Source organism: Alligator mississippiensis, chromosome 2 (genome assembly GCF_030867095.1).
Source record: "Alligator mississippiensis isolate rAllMis1 chromosome 2, rAllMis1, whole genome shotgun sequence".
NCBI lineage: Eukaryota > Metazoa > Chordata > Crocodylia > Alligatoridae > Alligator > Alligator mississippiensis.
The window spans coordinates 8,085,614-8,104,025 of NC_081825.1; the positions used below are offsets into that span (position 1 = coordinate 8,085,614).

General features: G+C 50.3%; 1 protein-coding gene across 2 annotated transcripts in view; it reads right to left on the reverse strand.

Annotated features, from left to right (window-relative positions):
* RNF24 (ring finger protein 24) overlaps positions 1 to 17,675 on the reverse strand; it is a 58,518-nt gene extending 40,843 nt beyond the window's left edge. For both annotated transcript variants that reach the window (XM_019495644.2, XM_006269810.4), the window contains exon 1: positions 17,552 to 17,675. The gene's annotated coding sequence lies outside the window, so the exon portion shown is untranslated. The remainder of the gene's footprint in view (positions 1 to 17,551) is intronic.
* Positions 17,676 to 18,412: the final 737 nt, after the last annotated feature.

The window sequence follows — 18,412 nt, forward strand, 5'->3', positions numbered from 1 at the left end:
ACACAAAGGTTTTTGCACAGAAGCTGGTCTAAACATTCAAAACTTATGTAAAGCAGCGCCACATTTCTTCAGTGACAAACAAGTTTGTCAAACTTGAAAATGTTATTAAAAAAAAAAAAAAAAATCAAAAAAAAAAAAAATCAGATGAGTGAGTGGAAAATGAATCTGGAAAAAAAAAAATGCCATAGGCGGCTAATTTCTAGTGTCAAAATGCAAGCTTGCTACTTGCTAAAAGAAAATGTTTGCTTGCTAAATTAGAAACTTGCAACCTATAAATTACTATTTTCCACAAGGCTGCAAGTACCTATAGAAATCAAGGGTTTTGTAATTCCTCTCTCTCTTCAGGTTCAGTGAGAGAACGGATGCTTAATAGCATACTGATGTAAAGTCGCAAAATTAAAAGTAAGAAAATGCCTGAAGGAAGGTACCCTTCTGTGCATCGGGATTATGTTTTTAGCATCACCACTGCACAGAAAAACTTCAGCCTAAATCTTGAATGTTTGCAAATAATAAGCAACTGAAGAAGGGTCTTGCAGCAGGCAAGCTTAAATGCGAGCTGGTGCTAGGACTTCCTCTGTGCACGGAAAGCAGGAGTTTTTAACTCCTGTTGTTCAGTTTAGAAGAGAAATATGTAAGATGAAGGAACTGGTTAAGTCCGCCTTTAAATCTGAATGAATGTACTACCACTGGCATGGAAACAAATGCAGAAAATAGGTCATCTCCAGTTTCCATCGCTGAGTTCAGATCAAGCACTTTTTGTTTAGTGCTGGTCGAGAAGTCAGGCCAGAGTTTGCTCAGGGCTGATTTAGCACGTTATGGGTGGGGGGAAATCAATAGCTCCCATGCAGCCTAAAATCATAAGGAAATGAAGCTTGACACAGAATAAAACAGTTTTCCTCCGCACTGGGCTCTGCTGGGACTTGAATGATATCACAAAAGCAGAAATGAGAAATGGAAAAGATTTATCAGGTCGTTTTGTCCTCGCCTTGCCAGTTTAGCCCTGATGCAAATTCCAAACCAGAAAAGTAGGTCATGGCCGAACTGTGGGAAGTTTGCAGAGCAGCCAGCGACATGCAAACACACATTTGGATGGGAGTGTGGGATCCGACTGGCATATCGGACCTCAAAAGCCCACGGCACGCAGCCTTTCAGCTGCTTGCTCCAAACTTGCCCGTAAAAAAAAACAGCCTGTCCTGCCTTAGTTGTACTCACCTCGCACTTCCCAGCTAGCAAAATGAATGCTCGGGGAATTTTTTCCTATTGGCCTTTTGTTTGCTTCCTGGCAGACGGCTCCCTATGAGACCAAAACAGCACGTAGGCACTGCGCTCACTTTCGTTTCTCAAGAAGCAGGGCAGGAAAGCGTGCAGAGAGTTTTTCCCAGCAGGCCACCTGCGACCCGTGGCAGCATTAACATGATGACACCAGAACAATAACTCCCCCTTTTGCTTTGTGCATTTTTAAAGGGGTTTGACTTCCTCCCTGGCAGGCACGAACTCGTGCTTTGACCAGCATTGCTGTTTGCTGTGCCCAAGCTCTCCTTATTTTTGTAAAAGGACGAGCGTTTCTTCGGCCCCCCCCGGCAGAGGGGAACTATCGGGTCATCTCTAGGAATTTACACGTGCTCAACGTGGCCCGTGCAAGACCCCGCTCCTCCCACCACACTCGATTTGTCCTGTGCAAGGACCGAGAAGCAAAACGCAACTTGAGCCATGTGGTCGAAGGTCTCTTGCTGCAGGTATAATACAGGCACGAAGCTCTACGACTGCACTGGGCAGGTGACAGGTGACTCTTACCATCGTCCCAAGCGACGTGGGAGGACTGTGCCATGCAGAAGCAGAGCCGGACACAGGCATGGGCATCTTGGTAGCTGCCAGGGCCTGGACTTTAAAAAGGGGGCCTGAAAATGATAATCAACATCGGGCAACAGGGAAAAAGTTATCATCATCTCTGGTGAAGGGCGTCCTGATACTAAAAGTTCGCCCGGGGCTGCCAGGAGTCTCAATACAGGAATGGTACTGGTGGCTGGGATGCTGTTGCTTCTGGTACCCCCATCCGCCTGTTTGCATGTGGCTAGAAGACAAACTTCAGCGGATCATATAGGCTTGACCCGACTATCTGTGTCACGAGAGCAGAGGAAGAAGCGAGGCCGCATATTCGGCTGGTAGGACGAGAGGAGGCTCAAGATCCTGCTGCTCTGACAGCCTCCAGCCAACAGCTCGAGCAAAATGCCCACGGCAGGGGAGTCAGGAATCGAATGCAGAAATACACCCCCCCAGTCCTCTCCTGGCACGAACCGATCGCACGCTCAAGGGATGCCCCGCTACCATTTCCACAGAAAGGAGAGACCACCCTGGCCATGCCCACACACAGGATACGCCAGGCCAGCTACGCGATGGCGTCCACGTGTCCCCTCCCACCGACCGAGACGCTGAAAACCAGGAACGAAGCGGCTCCATTGACAGAGCAGATTAGCGTTTCTAGACGCACATTTCATAGCTGACGTCGTTCCAGCCTGGAAGCTCGCGGTGAAGATAACCACAGCCTTCTACGGTTATTGCTCAAGTCAATTAAAATAAACTATTCCCTCGTTCAGGCTAGGCTCCAGTTTGCTGGTCCAATTTATCACCTGCTGAGCTTTCCCTCCATGTGACGAACAGATTCCCCTCGGGAATGCAGAAAGGAAACCCATCCACCACCGACTACGGGGTCAAATATCGTTAACTAGGCAGGCATGTGCTGCGTGGCAGTCTACGGACAAGCCATGATGACTGACTGCGGCAGGGGCTGAAGCGTGGAGGAGGCATTCACGCATGTCCCCAAAACTCTCAATCCCTAAAAATCTCATACGTGACTTTCCTCGACAATTCACGAGCCCTCAGGCAAAAAAAACCTAGAGAGCTGCAAAGAAAAAAAAAAAAAATGAAAAAGGCGAATGAGCCGTCCTGTATGTTAACAAAGAGACATTTTGCCTTCCTGTCGTGGGGCATAATCAAAAGTAAAATGTCCCAAGAGATGAATAAGCCCCACGGCACATTTTAGAGTAGGCATCTTATATCAGTGGTGGGACAGCAGACGAGGAGGTGGGACACGAGGCCTGCCAAGCGCATGAAATAAAGGATTAATCAAGTTTGGTTTAGGATCCGGGAAGGAAGGAATATTGCTCACATTTAAATTAAATAAAGTCCCAGAGTTCTTGCTAAGGTTTGCACGGAAAAAAAGTCTCCGAGGGGATTGCGTGGATCTGAGCATCAGGAGAAGTAGCATGGGTTGAAGGACGGGATTGCAGCTGCCCTTGCTCCTATTCATGTTGGTCTCCATCAACGGCCAAGGTGGTATATCTTTGGCCTGCATCGAGTTCACACAAAAAATTATTTTTTTGTTGTAAAAAACAAAAAGCAGCACCAAGCAGACGAGGGACCAGCTAGCGTCTCATACGGCAAGCGTGACAGTTCACGAGTCTCCTATTTAACAGGCTGTTCCTCTGGCCTGTTCTGCTCCTGCAAGACCAGGGCATATTTTGGAGGTCAGTGCTGAGTTTTTAAAGACGTCAACATTATTTAAGAGCCTTAAAAGAAACATTCCCTTCCCTAGCCGGGCTGGCACTGTGCCCGTGCCTCGTCACTGCAGTCTGATAGTCTTCCTGATGCCCATGTAAAAGGCTGACATCAAAACACCTGAAGTAGATCTTTTTTCTTTCCCCAGCATTTCACATACCAGCTATTCTTCATAGAGCAGGAGTGAGGATTTTCCGATGGTTTCCCTATTTCCCAGGACGTCCTGCCCTTTGGGAGGGGGGCTGGACTCGATGATCTTCCGAGGTCCCTTCCAGCCCTAATGTCTATGAAATCTATGAAATTTCAGTGGGAAAGAGTCCTAGCGTGGCGTGTGCGATTGCCACGTGCTAGAAGGCATCCTCTGGTTCTCCTACCCTCTGCATGTCCCAACCCATTAGCTGCTAGCTACACTTGCAAGCATTAGTGAGGAGGGTAAAAGGCATCCTGTGAAAAGCAAGTGCGTAAAGACGCAGGATTTTACAATAGGTGGGAGCTGCAGGAGTGACATCGAAGACGACGCCACATCGTGACTACCTTGTGAGCGTTGGAAAACCGGTCAGTCGATGCCGAGGAGTCCAGGAGCCTTGCCGGGGTGTCGTCTGGTTTGCATGAACAAGGAGAGCCATAACACAACATATTTTTCTCCCCTTAAAATTTTTCCTAGCCTACCATCTGCACTCCATGGTAACAAGATGCACAGCTTAAAAAAAAATCCCCCAAAAAATCATTTTAACGGGTAAATCTGAAACAGGACAAAGCCTGCATTTCTGTTTCGGCCCTCTTGCAGGGGGCAACTTTTTGACTCCAAGTCTGATTTCAATGCACCGATACAACTACCCCTTCCCCACCTCACGTTGTATCAGAAGGGCATGGACCAGCTGCTGGCGATGCACGCATCTATTGACGACACGGATGAGGTGCCCGCGGGTGCACGTGCACCCCCGGAGATTGGCCGTGCACCCCCTGGAAGCGCCAGCCGTGAAACCGGAAGTGCACTTCCAGTTTCGCTAGGTTTGCTGCTGGCTTGGCGATCGGCAGCTGCGGGGACGCCCCCCACCCCCATCAGCGATCTGGTGCCCCCCCCCCCAGCATGCATGGGCAACTGCTGCCTCCCTTTTTTTTTTATTGGCTAAAAAAAGGGCAAGTTTTTAGGTCGTCTCTTTTCAGGACTACATCTTTTCCTTTCTGGAGTCTCCTCCCTTGCTTGCTCCATGGCTAAGGGCAAGCAAACCTCGGGGGCACCCGAACCCCACGCCTCCGGGCTTGGGCCTGCAAGCAGGCTGCCCACCAAAGGATTTGGAAACATCTGAAGCCCCAGGTGCGGGTGGATGTTTGCCGGTAGTACGGCCACTTATGGCTCTGGACTCTTGGATGTGGAATTAGTTTTGGCTAATTTGGCCTCGGATGCAAATTTAAAACAAACAAAAAAAATATTTTCCTTTCTGGAAATGCAGCTCAGCTGCTTGTGTTTGGAGAAAGCAGCATTTTGTGGACAAACACTCAGGTTTATCAGGCCAGCTGTCTGGCATTAAGCTGTTTAAAAATAAAACAGCACTGGCCACATTTAGGCCTCGTTTCAACAGCTCTTCTCTGGAAATAGGAAGTCACAGGCAATTGCCTCATTCCTGCCACGGATGCGTGTGCGGCAGGGGGCAGGGATGGAGACGAGCAGTTCCCTTCCAGGACGCGCACCCGGATCCCGGCTAGCCTAGTTATTTCACCTTCTTATTTAGGTTTCCTTGAAGTTGAACCTTCACTCGGAAGGCTCCGGCTCTTACACCTGCACCCTGCAACGCTTGCCTTTACGACACCTGTATGAACTCGCCCCGTAAACCCCGCTTTAAAGCAATAAACCCAGACGAATATTTGATGTTTGCTGCAAAGGTACAGCGTTTTCCCAGGACAGCTGAGCTACCAACGCCGAGGAGCGGTGCGGCGGCAGAGCAGTTTAATCCCATGTCTTTGCATCTTCGTGTAATCAGAGTCTCGTACTGCCCGGCAAAAGATATTGCAGGCACTAGCAACACAGCTTAGCAACGAGCATGTGGGCTTCGCTCAGCATCTCTTTAAAGGTCAAGAGAGCATATGATGCATTCGAGTAGTAATATAAGCTCTTACTACAGGCTAAAGATACTTTAAGTGGGTCCATTTATCAAACCACCCTCGCAACTTGTCAAAAGCCCCCGGTCTGCCTCGCTGGGTCTTCCCCAGTCCTATCCCTGCCCCTTATCACTGTCCTCCTTCTGCGCCCTTTCCGTTCTGCCTCTGGGTCTTTATGAAATGCAGGGCATTGATGACGGAGGGAAATGCAAGCTCAGATTTAGATATGGGAATGAAACCCGTATCGAGGCTGCGCTCGATTGTGCTGCCGGGACGAGGATTTTTGCAAGCGCTGGAGAGGAACACGATTGAAATTCTGCAAGAGAAGCCAGTCTTCCTCCGCTCCATGGGGGCTGCCATGTTAGATCACATTTGAATTCACAGAACAAGGCTGCTAAAATACCACCGTGGCAGCTACTGGCACATTTCAATGAGACTACCATGGCCTCATTAGTGTAGTGGAAATTATGAGCCTTTCTTTGTATATATTTAAAAGCATGCCTATGAAAGTGTGCTGGGCGGCCGCCAGGATTTTCTGGCTTGTAGCTCGCAATATTTGACAATCAGGATTGCCTGGCCTGTGCAGGTCAAGTAAACACTGTGCAGCCCAGGAAGAAAGCAAGCGAGGGAGAAAGTTATTTTAAAACAGTGGTTTTCAACCCGTGGTCTGCAGACCCCAGGGGGGTCCACGGGCTATGTCGAAGGGGTCCGCGAAAGAGAATTAGGTCCGCGAATACCTGCCCTTACAACTCAAATGGCTCCAACCGTCCAGTCCAAATTTTAGGAAAAATAGGTTGAAAACCATCGGTTTAAAACAGATTGCAAGTGGCAGTCTGAGCGAGAGAGGGGGCATTCAAACTGGGTAGAACGAGATCCTTCCCTTTAAAGAAGTTTAATTTCTTTCTATTTCTTCTTCACTCTGAAGTACAGCATTTTGGTTTTGGGGTTTCCCCTATGGTTTTAGTTGCAATAAATTTAAGGGGAAAACCCCCTCCACCAGTATGTAGAATTCAGTACTTCATGTCGGCTTTTTTCCTTTCTCAGCAGACGCGGGGGAGCGAGGACAGTCGTTTCTCCCTGGCTAAAGCAAAAAGCGTGAGCCGCTCTCAGGAGGTGAAGCCACTGATTTTGAAATCCTTTTCCTACCGCTTAAAGCCTCACCAGAAACAAAGAAACGAGGGTTATGTAATGTCAACCGGTTTCGAGCGAACGCTCTCCGTGCAAACCCCTGCGGGCAGCCGAATGGGTGCAGGGCCCGCCGAAAGGACCCCGGTAGGCACAAAATGCAAAAATAGAAATATCAAATGAGAGCAAGTCAGGCATCCAACCAAATTTTAGCCTTGCGAAGAACTCTGTAAATGAGTTGAGTAGGTACTTTTGAAAAATAATCTCAGTAATACAGCGCAGAAATGCCTTCTGAAAGCTATGCTGCGCGCGTACACAAATGATGTTATGTCGTATAGAAAGAAAAAAAAAAAGGAGACTCAGCTAATCCCCGCAATTTTATAAGCATTTGAGCCACTAATCCCTTGATCTCATTGAAAGGGATTAGAATTATTCTCTCACCAGTAAATTTAAGAAGTTTTGAACCAGATGTAAAGCAAAGAACAATTCACTTCCTGCAGCGGCTGCTACCGCACAGTAAGCCACGGCGCAGGGATCTTCACTTGCCGAACCATTAAAGACCATCTCCTCCTTTCCATCTGAAGTGCCAGACGGGACAGAAAACTACCCTGGCCCATCACGTCCAGAAGGCAACAACAACAAATTTAAAACGATTTTTGCTGCTTGAGTCAGCGTGGCTGGTTGCTGAAATGTCTAAGTTCATCTCCGCGCTGAATTTCTATAAGGGATAAAGCAGCACGGATGTTGGGAATGCTGCAACTATTTAGCAGCAGAAAATGCGGTACCGACATGTTCTCTGTGCCCAGTTTTAGTCTCATTGGTCACAGGAGAAAAATAACATTAGATACTAGACCTCTAAGGACACACATTTACTTTGTTTTGCTAACTAGATTTGGAAAATTAAAAAAAAACCCCAAATCAGTACAACTTCGCTTTTCATAACTAAGGTCATCAGACAGCCCAACCAGTACAACCGCCCCCCAGAAAACCTCTGGAGGTCTTGCCCCATTTCACAGCCAAGATTTAATGGTGGAGGTCTGTAGCCAGAACTTATATTATGAAGGCTTAATTACTTGTAAAAATAAAAGACAGTGTATGCATAGGCATGCTGAAGTAAGGGTCACTAGGCCCCAGCTTCGCTTTCCGAGACAAGAGAATACAAGGTGTGACAATACTTTTAATTTTTAAACAGTCACATTGGTTCACGAGGTCAACCTCATTAGCAAAATAGTACTGTGAGTATATTTGGTCTCATGAAAAACTCACTTTCAGGAAAAAAAAAAAAAAGCAAGTATAAAGGGGCATAACACAATGGATAACCAATAGTCCACTATTTTATTGAAAGGGGCACTGCTAGGCCAGCTTTCAAGCTTACCTTTTATTCCACAAAAAGTTGAGGTTTGTCAATATAAAGCCTTATATTCTTTTTTTGCTTCCATAGGAAACTTTCTTCTTGATTTTAAAACAAATTTGAATCAATCAGCATCCTCCTTGCACCTCATTATATGTCCTGTTATGAAGACAACATTTCCGAAACAAGTTTAGGTGTTACAAACGACAGTCTTCCCAGTTTGCTACTGCAATGAGATTTCTTCTTCGGCTTTTCTGAAAATACGGTGCAAGTCCGTAACATTTAAAAAGTTTGTCTCCGTGGGACTACAGTCGCATAAATAGCTCACTGTAGCCTTGTTGGTGAAGGTCTCCCATGGAAGTAAACCTTGAACCTTTGCACGACAAGACAAGAAGGCAGGAAAGGGGAAATCCCAGGTGACTTGTATAGCGAGTAGAAGGAGTTACTTTCTTTCATGCAAAAATTCTGCAGACAGAACAGGTTTTTTTTGCATTCTAGCAACATCACAGTATTGCATTTGCAAAGCAAGCCCTAACACGTAAGCACTGAAGTGACCGAATTGGTAAGCCAAAAGCAACATCAGACTCCAAGATGATGCAAGCACACGCACGTGTTGAAACGCAAGCCCCCCGACATAAGCCCTTGGGCTTGTCATCATTCGACAAACATTAAACACTGCAATATTTGGCAACATGGACTTTAAACTGCTTTTGCTTTGGACCACGAGAAAAATGGTGTGTACCACGCGTGCTTATAGCTGGTGAAGCAACACCAATTGCGACAACAACCCCGCGAAGGGCACTGCGATAAGAGCTGGCAGGTGCACGTCTCCTTTTCTCTTAAATCTTTACGCTTAGCCATTTAGCTCCCATCGCTGCATTTTCAACACTTCCCGATTAGACGGAAAACCGTTCCCCTCCACCCCTCCTCTTTCCCATTTCCACGTCGCCATCGATGTAAGCCTCCATTGTAAGACGGGCCGGGGCGTATCGACTCGGCATACTCTGTACCAAATCGTTTCTTCTCACCGCTTATCTAACGGCAAGGGCTTAGCATTTCAATAATCTGTTGGGAGCCTGTTCATCTTAAAGCCACCGATTTACAGGAGTTCAGATGTATAAGCTCCGACGCACGAGAACAGAAAGACCATGCGCCCTGGATACCCGGCCTTCCCCGCTAGTCCCATAGATGCCTGAGATGCTGGGGATTAAATCCGCTATTCAGTAGACCCCTCTCTGGATTTAAATCCCACGCAGATCAAAGCATGACTTGCAGCTAACCGGCTATCTGAACAGGGATGGACATCGGTAAAGAAATTAGCAGACAAAAACCAAGCGTGCACAATGTAGCACCAGTTGTCGAACAAAAAGCTCTGCTACCGCCGAGCCCTGCCTGGGTCCTAGGGCTGTTTTTACGTTGCTGTAATTTAATACAGCTCCAAGCACCCCAACGAAGCAGAGGACTTTAAACCGACGGACATATGCTCTGTCAGTCACGGCCAGCAGACAAAGAGAGGGATGGGGTTTTAAAGCAGCAGCAGGGTATTGTTATTATTATTTTTTAATCTGCATCAACCCAGAGGCCCACAGAAAATACAAAATTATAAGACTGCACGAGATAACGGCAGATAAGGCTGCAGCTCCAAGTAGCAGATCTTCTATAACAACAATGAAGTTAAAAATAACGGCCTTTTCCTTTTGAGCAAAGGATAACGCGGAAACAAGCAGCCTTCAATTATTTGATTAATTCAAAAAGAGTTGGAGATTACAGTCCCCCGGTAACTTAACGTTGCACATCTCCTTTTCAACGCACCCTTTTTAAATCCTGACAAAAATCGTTCTCGAAGATGCTTTTGCTCTGAAAATTAAAGGTCGACGGGCTACGTGTTTTGGCACGGCAGAGTAGGGGCGAGTGGCCAACAATGGTTTTTAACAGGCTGATTTCATATCAGGCAGATTGTTTTACACCTTGCCCTGTTGAGCACGCTGTTCAAGTTTGCAATCCCTCCCCCTGAGCTGATGCAAGATTAGCTCAACAAAATAAATACTGCTTCCTTCCCGTGATGACAGTTGTGTGGATGGGAAGAATCGATGCCGTGCACCTCCAGCACTGCCTTCTGGTTCACTTAGCAGAAATGAGATCAAAGTGACAAGACACGTTAATACTGGGAAGATATTTGCAACACAGGAGCTCCTTTCCAAATTCAGCTGGGAATTTGGGCATGTGCTGCGATTCCAGGAAAAGATTTCCAGTGAGAGTGAAACTGGTCCGGCGACCGAGTGGGATGAACAGTTGGAGGATTACTAAAATTAGAAAACTGCCCTTCTTCCAGCTCAATACTTTCAGTTTCCCTTTCATCGCCCGGCTTCCCCCCAGAATCAAAGCACGCTTCTTCCTAAGAGACGCTCTCACGTTACAACCTGTATCTGAAGAGCGACTCCCGCGTAAGGAGCGGGGTTTGTGCAATGAAGTTTACCATCCACCCTTGGTGTTTCAGCCAAAGTCAAGAAAAGAAAGCAGAGTACGTGTCTGTGTGTCTGTTCAGGGTCTTTGCTATTAGCACAACCCTGGGGCCTCAATGAAGGCAGGTGACAGATCAGTGGTGAAAAAAAATAAAAGAGCCTATTCCATTAGGCTGGTAAACCCCAAAGCCACAGAAATCTGAATTTGGGCCTAGAAATACTTTATACCTAGACAGTGGGCTTTTAAAGCAGGTTGCAAATGTAGGATTTGGGACGACTGAACCCCTAAAACTGGTCCCCAGCTGTCTCCATGTCACTGAATATCTCCGGGGGGGGGGGGGGGAATCTCATGGCCACATTGGCTCCCTTCCAACCCACCTCTCACAGGATCCCAGCCAATGAGGGCTGGGAGGGGTCTCAGGGGGTCACATCCAGTCCAACCCCCTGCTCCAAGCAGGACCAGCCCCAACTCCATCATCCCAGCCAAGTCTTTGTCTAGCTGGGTCTTCAACACCTCCAAGGATGGAGACTGCACCACCTCTCTGGGTAACTTGTTCCAGTTGCACCACCCTCCTTGTAAGAAAGTTTTTCCTAATATCCAACCTCAACTTGCCTTGCTGCAGCCTGAGCCCATTGCTCCTTGTGCTGCCATCTGCCCCCACTGAGGATAGCCCAGCTCCATCCTCTTTGCAGCCCCCCTGCAGGGAGGTGAAGGCTGCTATTCAATCCCCTCGGTCTTCTCTTCTGCAGACTAAAAAACCCACCAGTTCCCTGGTTTATTCTCCATTCTCTCCTACTTCAGGTCTGGCAGCATTGCCTTCCCAGCGAGTCATGGGACGTGCCATTCACAACACTGTCTGGAGTCCCTCCTTTGGGGGGTCTCTCAAACCCTGTCTACGCCACATCTGCAAGGCTTCAAATGATGGCTTTCTGCCCAGACTCTGGGGTACTTGCCCTTCATCCTCCAGCTTCTGGTGCTGTAAATAACAATCCTACCAATGCTATCCTTCCTTCCCTTCAGGACCCTCTTCCCTAGGTCTTCCTTTCATCTTTGTCTTTGCCCAACTGGACAATCCTGAAGAAAGGACGAGTCCTCCGGGAGCTCCAGTCTCGCTGCGACAGCCCTCGAGGGCTCTGCCCCGATCCTCCTCCTCCCCTTCTCTGGATGGCTTGCATTGCTCCTACTGCTCGAGACGGCCGACTCTCAGCGCTACGCCTCTCCTCCCAAGCAGTCTCCCTCTCTAGCCATTTCTCATCTCAGCCCATCCACTCCAGGTTAGCTCAGACCTCATTTTCTGTCCCTGCTGTTACCGCACCGTGACCCAAGCCCCACACCCGGTCATCCTCAGTTGCTCCACCCCTGCCGCACGCATTCGGGTGCCGCCAAATCCTGCCATTCCTTCCTCCGTACCATTTTTAAAGCCGTGACCTATTCTGCTTACCCCGACGGCTGATGCTGCAGCCCAGACCCTCGCCGTCCCCCATGCGAACTATGCCACGTGCCGCATTTGGGCACCTGAGCCTCATCTGACAACGCAGCCGCTAAGATCACCTTCCTTGCTCGCGCGTCTTGCCGGAGCACACCATCCCTTCTGGGAATCGCCCCTCCTCCCGTTTCAGCTCGTCGCATGCAAACTTCTCAAACATGCATGGGTGGCATGCTGCAATTACCAGGCGTAAAACAGTAAGGACAACGCATACAAATACTGTATCCTCTCCCCATGCATATCACATCCTAGTCAGCCCTTTGGACCAGGAACTTGGCTCTGTCCATGTGTGTACAGAGGAGTGCCCATCTAGATAAGAGATCTCTGGGAACTACCTTATCATAAATATTCAATTAAACCACCAGGCTTTTGTAATTGCTGGGCCCAGCTGATTGTGTGGAGCAGAATATCTTCATGCTTTGCAGAGGAGGTTTCGTTTTCCCACTTCCCAGAGGCAGAGTAATCCCGCTGAGCAGCGTCACAAGGAGATGGCTCTGCAGTTAATTGCTGGATTTGTGATTCAGCAACTCTTTTCCTTAAATAAATGGCCATTAGTTGCTACCTTAATCAGTAGTTTCACTTCCTGTCTGACTTCAGCAACAAACCCGTGCTTTGCAGAACTGGTCACCTCCAACACTGGAGATAAGCCATGAAACTGGGAATAACCGAGGGGGTCCAGGTTGCACAGCTCGTGACAGCCCAGCTCATGAACTAAGCAAGCCACATCATCCCAGTTCCCCGAACACGCCATTGGCTCACACTCCTGCCAAATTACATGGCTGCCAAAAGATAAGGGCCTCAATCTAGCCAAGACAACCTCTCCAATCATAAGCCCAAGGTATCTGCAGCCCCGCCGGGAGAGTGCAGCTACCGAACCTAGAAGGAAAATGATGACAAACGTGAAGTCTCCCGAGTCAACAAGGCTGGTCTCGGATACACCACGCGCCCCAGCCATGTGCTTTAACAGAAAACAAAAACTAATTATTGGATTTATTGATATCCATGTATAACCCCCCCTACACAGCACAGCTATTTTGTCCTACAGCTCCCCTTCAACCAGCTGCTGCTGCCGTCCACTGGTGAATAATTCCCACAGCACCACCGCTTGTAAAACTGCTTTGGGATTTTTTTTTTTGTGATGAAAGGCTATGTGCAGCAATTATGGTTTCAAAGGCGAGGCATCCTCTCCCTTCCATCATCCTCAGGGTTAACCTGGGTTATGGCCTGGCTACAGAATAGACTAGCTGGGACGACAAACGAGGCCGACCTCTTCAGAAGAGGATTTTGTGCTCTCTTTAAAAGGCAGCTCTGCTGCCATTCCGCAGCATAGGTTTAAAATAGCTTCATTGATCTTGACCACTGCAAAGTTATCAAGTGGAACTGTTTTGTATCAGGAGCCTGGTAAAACCTGTGCCCTGGGCCAAAGCCAGCAGCTACTTGCTGTGATTTTCATTAGCCCCATCCCTAGCAGGCCAGCCCTTGCAGCTGTTACGACAGCAGTGCAGGTTCGGACAAGCGCCCTGCAGATTGGCGCGCGCGTCCTTCCTGGCTGGTTAAGGGCAGCAGAAATAAGCGGGGATTACTGGCCTTCCTATTAATGGACGTGGATGAAGAGAAGAATGACGATGGCGGGGAACCCAACCTATGCTTCCCATATGCACAGAAAGCTTTCCCTGCATATCTGGTCAGCCCACCGCTTATTTTCTAATCTAGCCTTTTAGCATTGCTTATTAAAGAACATGGCCTAGGAAATACTATGCCCGTCTGAACCGCATTGCTGGACACTGTTGAGCCTAAAACCAAACAATGGTGCGATGCGGAGACCTACGTAATCCTCTTTTGGCAATGCTTTGGTGGGTCTGCTCCCGCATCTTCCCCTCGGTGGGGGAAGCAGAGCCCATTTCTACACAGAGAAGCTAAGTGCATCCTTTTCCCCTTGTCCAGAAGTTTGAGATATATGAGCCCGTGATGGGTTACTTTATGGGAACAGAGGCCAAGGCACCACCACTGTGCTGATCTCTTGCGGATTGTCCCCCCCCAACTCCCAGTAGAGACCAGTAAAGGTGTGAGAGCTCAAGGCCAGTTGGTATAAAAAGGAACAGCCAACAGCCTAGAGGGCTTTAAAGTTATTTCCCCCGGCCCAAATCAGCCAGACCCTGAGGGCCTTCACAGCACAAAGCAAAGCTGCTCGGTCCCAGGCACGTAGGATAACTGGAAAAGAACGGGGCGCCAGCTTTCCCACAAAATTACAGCCTATGGTTTATGATGGTGCAGCACAAGCTACCGTATTATGGGTAAGCGTCCTTTCCAAAGAGCAAATAGTTTTGCTTGGATGAGAGACAGTTTAAAGCTCAAACGGGAGGGATCTCAGGTTCCTTTTCTCCGGTCAGAATAAAATCTGCGAGGAACGTCCAGAAGGTGTGTGGAAGTTCACTTTCTCCCGTTAGTTGAGGGCCAGACTTTGCTGCTGGGAGAAGTGCAGACGTGGAGGCAGTTGGGTGGATGGCAGGGGGGGATGTCTGATCCTGGCTCCGTGGGGGCGGACAGGTCAAAGGACGTCCCCGATGCCCGGATTTCCCCAATGCCTGGATGCGTCTGCAGCTGTTCGCACGGAAGCAGGCTCCACGGCTGACTTCGGGCAGGTGTTAAGTCCTTGTGCTGGGCAATTAATAGGTGGGCGAAACCACCTGGACCCCGTCACCTCCAGACAGTCAAGTTGCGCCACCGGGGCTAGAGCAGCAGCGTCAAGTGCAAGAGAGGCTGGGACTGGAGTGGAAGAAGTGCACTGTGGGATGCCTGGAGGACCCCAACCCAGGACAACCATTCAAATGCACTTCGTGATGCCCCAGGAGAAACAATTAGCCCTTTTTATTCTCTTCAGTTTTGAGCTTTGCTCCAGGACAGCAGAACAGGATCCCTGAACTGCATTTTTCCTGGCAAGACACCAGTTTCTCCAGGGACAAATGCAATGTCTGTTCATAGCTTACGGGCCACTACTGACTTGCTTTCTTGGCCTGGTAGCCCCAAGTGCAACCATATCCTATAACGGCTAAAATCATTTCTCTGTAAGTCCCTCTTTCTCCACTTCAAACCGTTCGCATGCAGGGCAGACAACCGAGTCGCTTCTGACCGGCCTACACGCGAATACATCAGGGGACGAACAGCTGGGAGCGAAGAGAAGTGTTGAAGCTAGAGGACAATGTTGACCCAAACACAAAACAGGCGTAAACTGGGCACGGATGAGTTTTGCCTGGAAAGGAGGAGAAGCGTCCAAACCTCCAGAAAAGGGAGGTCGTGGAATAGCTTTCGAACTAGTTTTTGCCTCTAATATTTCCACCCATGCGAAGCTGGAGAAGGACAAACTGCCAGCAACAGCGGCGGACTAAGCTTAAGGACTCAGAAAATCCTTTCCAGGCTTAAGTACCTAGGAGCACGGCATAGGCAGGACACTCGTCCATCTACTCCAGGACGCAGCGGCAAGGGCTGGGAACGATGTCTTGCTGAAAGTTTCTCCCCTTGGGTCAATTCGAGACCGCTGGAGCAGTCTGGAAGGGGCCGGGCTAGATTTCGGGTCCCCCGGCTGCCAATCCCGCAGCTTAACTAGCGAGAACCCACTGCCTCGTCGGGCGTTTCTAGCACCTGGGGCAAGACATTTTTCAACTCATCTCGGCCTCCTCTCTTCCCCGCCCTGGTCCCCCCGTTTTCCTTTGGGGACAATGCTCTTGTGCCCTCTGCGGCTCTTGAGGGAAAGACTGGTTAGGTTTCCTGGGCTCCAGGCCAAATCTGTATTTAATTTTAGTTACAGATCATGCAGCGCTCTAAATGAGGTAAGCAGGAGAGATGCTTTATGAATAGAGTAATTGAATAAATAATCTGAATCACTGGTGCTGTTTTATTATTTGATTGGTTTAGACGCTGTCTTATTTACACTTTCTATAAAAAACGTGCTAATAAGGTTTTGGTGGTTTCGTTTTCTAGTAATCCCTGCTGGGATCCAAAACAAAAATGGGAATCCTACCATACCGCCAGCACAAAGACGGGGGGCCAGTTTCATTTTACTCGGGTTTTCAAGCCATTTGCTCGCCTGGACAAAGCGAGTCAAATTTATCCTTGATATAACTTCGTAAGGTCAATGGGATCCGAGCTGAAATTACTCGGAGGCGTGCCATCTGCCACACCAAGCAGCGACAACGTGGGCGTTCAGCTCATTGTTTTGATGGAATAATATTACGGACGGGACAGAACAAGCAGGTATTGCCAAAGCGAGCACGCCAGATACCCGTGTCGAGGGACAGGTTTCACACCGGCTCCGTGGCTTTGTGCATGCAGGAGCAGAAAGAAATGAGGATGTGAAGTGTTCAGGCATGACTCATGCTCCGAAGAGTGACTCTGCAGGCAGTAGTACCGTGGGGCCGATCGCACGTGGACTCTGCATGGCTTACAAACAAACAAAGGGATCGCTTTCCCACGTGCCGACCCTAGACGCTCGAGGCGCGGACGGCGTTGCGACCGAATCAAGATCCTGCAGACTCGCGTCTCTCGGGGGGAAGGAAGTGGCTGGGTGCAAAGACGAAAGAAAGAGCAAAACCTGCCCTTGCGGCCGAGCAGCAACCCCAAAACGAAGCTCGTTGCGGAGCGCAGACCCTTTTGGCGGCTCTGCCTTTACCCGCAAGCCTAAACGTTGTGAAAGCTGAAACCAACCCAACAAACCACACGCCTGCCTTTCAACTCCGCGCGAGCCGCTCTCCTCGCCGCCCAAGTGCCATTTCCGTGAGATCACTCGTCTGCACACCCGTGGACCGTGGCACGTAGCGCGGGCTGCACGGCTCCCTCCCCAGCCGGGGGACGGGCGCTTGGTGGTCAAACGCCTCTCCCGCCCGCGGCACAGCTGCCTCACTTCACGCGCCCCCGCTCCCCGCTCTGCAGGGCGGGCGCCCCCGACTCATCGCCCGGTCGAGCCAATAAAGCACAGTTTCGGGCAATTCCCTGGAAGTGTGCAAGCAGCCTCCCTTGCCGCCTGGCTGGCTCTTCACGCTCGTATCGCTACGGCGACAAAGTGCTGATACGGGTCCCATCCGCGCCGCGCCGCTCGCATTGGGGCGCACCCCAGGGTGCGGGGGACGCACCCGCTCGCCACCAAACCAGACCTCCTTTCCTGCCTGTCTCGATGGGGGGGGGGGGGGGGGGGGGTTGTCCCCAAATCGACCCCACACGACTCGTGCAGAGCCCACTCGTGACAGCTCGGTCGGTCCCTGCAGCCCGCACAAAGGACCAGGACCGGGGGAGCAAACCCGGCCCCGGCCCCGGCTCCGTCACCCCCGCGCCGGCTTTGTGTGGCCGCGTCCTTGACACCTCCGAGGATGCCGCGGGAGCCCCCGAGCAGTGCCCGCTCGCCCGCGGAGCTCCCCCCGCCGCAGCGGTGCGGTGCACGGGCGGGGTGATGCCCTCCTCCCCGCGCGCCCCGCGCTCACCGGGACGCGGCGTCTGTCCGTCCACCAGCCCGCGCCGCGCCGAGCCGAGCCGAGCCGAGCCGAGTCGATCCGCACCAAACAGAACCGCGCCGCCGCCTCCCGCGCGCGCACACACACACACATACACACACACCGCGCAGGGACCCGGATGGAACGCCCCGCCCCGCCCCGCCCCGCCCCTCTCCGGGCAGCCGGGCCGCTTCGCCGGCAGCACCGCGCATGCGCCGCTCGGAGTGGGGCGGGGGGGGCGCAGTGCGCCGGGAGCTCGGCGGCTTGTGAATGGGGGGTGCTGGGGGTGTGTACGACAGCACGGGAGCGTGAGAGAGCGTGTGAGGCAACATGTGAGGGTGACAGTGTGCATGAGAACATGTGAGTGTGTGAGAGCATGAGCGTGCGTGCCAGACCCTGAGTGTGAGAGCGTGAGTGTGCATGTGAGACCGTGAGCGCGTGTGAATGTAAGAGTCAGTGCGTCTGCGTGTGCGTGAGCATGTCAGCGTGTGAGACCCTGAGTGTGTGTATCTGTGTGTGAGCATGAGTGTGCATGTGAGACCCTGAGTGTGTGTGTGTGTGTGAAAGCATGAGTGTGGATGTGAGACCCTGAGTGCATGTGAATGTGAGAGTCAGTGCGTGTGCATGAGCATGTCAGTGTGTGTGAGACCCTGAGTGTGTGTGTGACAGCATGAGTGTGCATGACACGCTGAGCATGTGTGAATGTGAGAGTGAGTGTCAGTGTGTGTGCATGAGCATGTGTGTGTGTGTGCGAGCATGTGAGTGTATGGGAGACCCTGAGTGTGTGTGATGTGAGGGTGAGAGTGCATGTGTGAGAGGGTCAGTGTGTGTAATGCATGTGTGTGCAAGCAT